Genomic DNA, 6,000 nt, shown 5'->3' with positions numbered 1-6,000 from the left:
TAGATATTTATGAAAACCCTTTACAACTCAAGGTTAAGTGACAGCCTTCAATGAATATATATAATTTAATGAATATCTAATATCCATATTCATTTTGATAGGACAAATTTGAATGTGGATTACAGGGTCAATGGAAGGGTTCTGAGGAATGTGGAGGAACAGAGAGATCTTGGGGTTCACATCCACAGATCTCTGAAGGTTGCCACTCAAGTGACTAGAGTCGTGAAGAAAACCTATAGTGTGTTAGTGTTTATTTACAGAGGGTTAGAGTTTAAGAGCCATGAGTTATACTACAATTGTACAGAACCTTGGTGAGACCACACTTGGAATATTGTGTGCAGTTCTGGTCACCTCACTATAAAAGGATGTGGAAGCATTGCAGAGAGTGCAGAGGAGATTTTCCAGGATGCTGCCAGGTTTGGACAGCAGGTCTTATGAGGAAAAGTTGAGGGAGCCAGGGCTTTTCTCTTTAGAGTGGAGGAGGATGAGAGGTGACTTCACAGAGGTTTACAAGATGATGAGGGGGATAAATAGAATGGACATTCAGAGACTATTTCTTCGGGTGGATGTAGCTGTTACTAGGGGGCATAATTATAAGGTTCATGATGGGAGATAAAGGAGGGATGTCCGAGGTAGGTTCTTTATTCAGAGCGTTGTTGAGGTGTGGAATGGACTGCCTGCTGTGATAGTGGAGTCGGACACTTTAGGAACTTCTGAGCGGTTATTGGATAGGCACATGGAACACACCAGAATGATAGTGAGTGGAATAGCTTGATCTTGGTTTTGGACAAAACTCAGCACAACATCGAGGGCTGAAGGGCCTGTACTGTGCTGTACTGTTCAATGTTCTATGTTCTATATATATATATATGCCTTTTCTCCCGTTATAACATAATGGGCCCGATTCTCCTATTTTCAGACGAGGTGCTCTCAGGAGGGATTCTGCTTCCACTGGTAGCACAGTTCACAAGCCACACTGTCTTTTCAAATGGACTATCCTGGCCCCCACAAGAAACACACAGATTCTCTGACTCCAGTGGGGGCTGATTCGCTGGAGTTGGGTATCATCTGAAGGAACAACAACTGGGAGCAGATTAAAAGCACTCCATGTACACCCTACAGTCACGTAACCAGGGAAGATGGCCAGAAGGAGACCAGCCCCTCGCTTCTTGGATGTGGACGTTGACCAGATGTTGAACGCCATTGAAAAGAGAAGGGCCATCCCCTTCACCAGGGAAGGCAGGAAACTACCTGCAAATGTGGTGGCAGAAGCCTTGGAGGTGGTGGCTGAGGCAGTCAGCAGCAACAGTCTGACCTGGAGGACAGCTGTTCAGTGCAGGAAGAAAATTAACAAGCCCCTCAGAGCTGTAAGTGCGCGTACCACTTGTCCACCACGGCATCATTTCCAACCCTAATCACAGCCATGTAAGGTAATTTGAGATCGCCAATACTGTCTTTAACTACAGACAATATAAAACTCATGAGGCAGATATCTCTTCATCAAGATGTAACATTTATTTAAAACAAAAACACAACAAGCAATTGTTTGATGATCATCAAAAGGGTTAAGCAGCTCTCGAAAAGAGCGGCAGAACCTCTCTAATGAATCCAACGTGTACAAACAAAAACAGATCAATTATAGATTTTTTTATTGATCATTCCCGCCTCATATTAATTTAAAATCAATTACATTCAGTAAACATACATCAATAACAGTCTCTGACAAATTACTCAGCCTATCGCATTTTAACAACTGGCAGAATGAGATCTCATTCGTCCTATTAACCCGGACGCTGACTCCCATCCTGGCTGAACTCACTTCCCTGTTGCTATGTAATGAAAGACAGTCATCATAGAGGTCAAAGTGAACATTCCCACTGATGCATTGCTAAAACTGTTTAGACACATGATCCTGCATCCAGGTACACATCTATTCTATGTCTAGACAATGAATGTCGCTATTCTAAAGTTGCAAAATGTGTACCCTCACGGTGAACTTTCTGATATGAACTCTGCTAACTACTGAAATGAAGAATTCATTCAATACTTAAAATGCATTTAAAATATCAGCTTTAAATCATCATTATTTATTTGACTCCCTTACTGCATCCACATATGTATAAACTATTTGTTTCATTGGTTTCCTTACATTGTTTCAAAAATAATTTAATTCTTTGCTGGTAATGCTGTCAGTACCTTATGTCTTCTGTCTAAAACCTTATTAGCTGATTAATAATTTCCCCCTTCAGTACCCAAACCCACCTTGCCACCCTCTCAAAATCTCCTTTTTCACTTCCAAAAGTGTAAGACAGCACATGACAGGAGAGAATGAGGAAAGATGGGTGGGAGTGAACCCATGCTGAGGAACCTTACCCCGCTTTGGAGAAAAAGCCCTGGAAATCACAGAGGAGGCCCAGGAGCAGTCAGTAGCCAACTGCGAAGTTGGGAACCCCTAGCAAGTGAGAATCCAAAGCACCTTCATCCATATCTCAAGTGAGCTTAACGTTCTCAACATCATTGAGGATCCTAAAATCTAACCACGCCCTCTCTCTTCCAGGATCACCATCCAATGAGGCCAGGCCATCTGGAGGCCCTCGTCCAACCTCTCAGAGCAACCTGGACCACAGCTCCAGGGAAGGCACTGATTTCTCGGCAGTGCTGTCACCCGCACCAGACACACTTACCTTGGTGGGAAATGTTAGTGGCCAGGCTTGTGGGCCACTTTCTAGCAAGTCTCACACAGCTGCTGCTGCACGGCAAGTAGAGGTAGGACCTTTCCGACAAGGCGACCATAAGACAGCTCCCAGGAACCAGTGTGCCCCTAAGGCAGATGTCATTCCTCTGGGAAAGCTCATTCCAGTATTGCCACAGATGCAGAGCAAAGACATGCTTATCAGGAGGAAGTGTCTGCAAGGCGAGATGCCAAGTGCTGGAGCACATGGTACAGATGCCGCACTGTCTCCCTTTGCAGGCGCAGTCTTCTGTGGCACATGTGGTCCGGCAGCTCCTCAACAGACCAGTGCCTCCTGTAGACCTGAGGTCACACTGTCTTGTTCCCTCCCTGGTCTGATGGATGGCCGGCACCTGCGCCTCAGCAGCAGCTCCCTTAACTTTGGGTTCCAGCTCCTGTGGTGCAGGGTCATGCCTTGGTTAGACATGGTGCTCTCCCTATCTCCTGCTTGCCTTGGTGCCAACAATCAGAACCATTGCTATCTGGAATGTCTCCAGTCCAAAATCCACTCTCAGTCTGCGAGGACATGGAAAAGAGAAAGAGAGAGAGTTAGAAATGTTATCTATCCCTAATGTCTTCCCTCATCCCTATGTGACGCAGTGGCTGGAGAGTGACCAAACCTCATCTTTCCCCACACAATGCCCAGGATCTGAAACAGGATTATTTAGGTCTGATCTTCTTGGAAGTGGCATCCAATCAGCCATGAGGGGCAGTAGCCTGAGTCTGCAGGCCCAATCAATTCTTCATCTGGAAGGAGTATTTGAGGCTTTAGGTGGTAAAGAGAGGAAGGAAAACACCAGATGTTGCATCTTCTGTGGGAGATGGAAAGGGAGTCTTGCAGAATGGATCAGGATATCACAGAGGGAACAATTTCTTCAGACTGCTGAGAGGGAGAGTTGTTGGGTATGGTGGCAAGCTGGGGGGTGGGGTGTAACAGAAATAGCACAGGATAAAGAGGTGCGGGAAGTGCCCATATGGGCCCGAATCAGGAATGTTGCACATATCCCACAATAAAGGCACCCTTAGCTAGGATCTATGTGGGTAACCATAGCAACACATTTTACCTAGAGCAAATGAGTGGCGTTAAAAAGGAATTTGTTCAATGTGAAAGCCAGTCCTGCCAGGTAGAGGGTAGTGGTTGGTGGAGGCTTATTGGCCCTCCATTGAAGGAAAACTCAGAGAGCCCTCAGGGTGTCCTGGTAGGCCTCAAGAGATTGGAAATCTATGGCAAAGAGGAGATGGTTAGTGGCAGGAAATTGGAAACTGTTAAAGAGACAGAGGACATCGGAGGACTCTAATTAAGGGAAGAAAAATATACAAAGATGAAAGAGGGACAAATTCAGTAGGAATAATCTGAAGTGATAAGTCTACCAGGGGAATCCTGATTTTGGGAAGGAGGCAGAAGTGGGTTACAGGAATGGGGATGTGCAGACCTGGGGATGATAAATCAACCTTTTAGCAGTGGGATCATAATCCAGGGAGAGGTCGGAAGAAGTGCCGGAGAGCATTTTTCCTCTGCATAGTAGAGGCTGGTTTTCCAGACAACTGAAACAGGCAACACGGTGGTACAATGGTTAGCACTGCTGCCTCAAAGTGCCAGGGGCCTGGGTTCAATTCTGGCTTCAGGTGATAGTCTGTGTGGGGTTTGCACGTTCTCCCCATGTCTGTGTGGGTTTCTCCCACAGTCCAAAACTGTGCAGGTTAGGTGGATTGGCCATGGTAAATTGCCCTAGGTGTCAGAGGGATTAGCAGGATGGATATTTGGATTGCAGGGATAGGGCCTTGGTGCAGGCTTCATGAGCTAAATAGCCTCCTTCTGCACTGTAGGAATTGCATAAAAGCACCACACTGGTCAGCAGGTTTGATGACAATGTTAGGATTGGACCCGAGTTTCACAGTCAATATTCCTTTGAAAAATCAAAGAGCTAGGAATAATTATAATTAAAGATATAATCCTTCTGTGGTCAACTTAGCTTAACTTCAAATAGATTTTTGCTTAAACAGTGAATTCTGATGACCTCATTAAGGGAATTAACAGGATAAAAAGGTTAAATCTAACAGCATGGGAGAACAAGTTAACGTCAATACGTATGGTCAACAATCCACAACACTTTAACAAGCTTAGCAGTTCTTCCCCCCATCAATAAATTTAGTTCCTTGATGTCCCTGGCTTAAATGTCTCCTCCCAGACAGAAATCATGCCAATGCCATCAGTGTTATCTATTTAAACAGATCTTGATTTGAGGCTAAAATTCACAGAATACGGATATTAAATGTATCTATTCTTAACTGACGTAATTTCAAACAGTGCTACTGGATCCCTATTGTGAGTGCTGGCCAAATGTTCCAACACAATCTTGAAAAGTTAGTTTCTACTTTTAATCTTTTCTTTCATTGAGCAATTAATTAAAAGATGTCCTTTGGGTTGGGGGAAGTTGTGACTCAGTGCAGCTTTAAACCTAGCATTTACCAGCTCTGCTTGGAACTGTGGCTAACTGACTCAAACCATTTTTCAGAAGCCTGAATCAGGAAGCATAGAAACAGGCCTTCTTTCATGCTGTCTTGTCTCCACTGGGGTGTTGCTTTGGACTACATTTGAGTCCTTAAGTTGGAGACTGGCGAGTGGGGGAGACTGGCGAGTGGGGGAGACTGGCGAGTGGGGGAGACTGGCGAGTGGGGGAGACTGGCGAGTGGGGGAGACTGGCGAGTGGGGGAGACTGGCGAGTGGGGGAGACTGGCGAGTGGGGGAGTTTGGTGCTCCTTTCTTTTTCTACCAATCTTCAGTCTCAAGTATCTGTTTCTTACTTTGCTACAGGAAGAAGCTTTTAGGAGACCAGGGTCAGAACTCTACCACCTCACCCACAACAGAGTCAGCGCAGGCAATGGTCTGACAACAGAAATCTCCACGAACCTTGGACAGGAATTTCCTCCAAGCGAGGCTGTAAAATCCTGTCTCAGGGGTTGAAAGGTAGCACAAGAGGATAATTTTTTAAAACACCCAGTGATATCACAGAGGAAACATCATTTCATCTAATGGGACCAGGAGCCAGTGCGAGAGGAGCCGTGGCCTGGGTAAGTCAGATCTGGTAAATATTTCTACCAACCAGCGTTTAAACTAAATATTGGTTGTTTGCTTCGATGTAGATAATGTGTAAAGTATAAGTAGCAAAGGTCCCAAGTATATATTCTTTAAACTAGAGGAAGGAAAGTACAGGGAGTAACTTAAAGGCAAGTCTCAGCAGGGCAGCTCGGCCATACAATGCGTTCCT

Source organism: Carcharhinus amblyrhynchos, chromosome 19 (genome assembly GCF_965287045.1).
Source record: "Carcharhinus amblyrhynchos chromosome 19, sCarAmb.v2.hapA, whole genome shotgun sequence".
Classification (NCBI taxonomy): domain Eukaryota; kingdom Metazoa; phylum Chordata; class Chondrichthyes; order Carcharhiniformes; family Carcharhinidae; genus Carcharhinus; species Carcharhinus amblyrhynchos.
The sequence above is the reverse complement of the archived record's forward strand: the minus strand, read 5'-3'. Positions refer to the sequence as shown.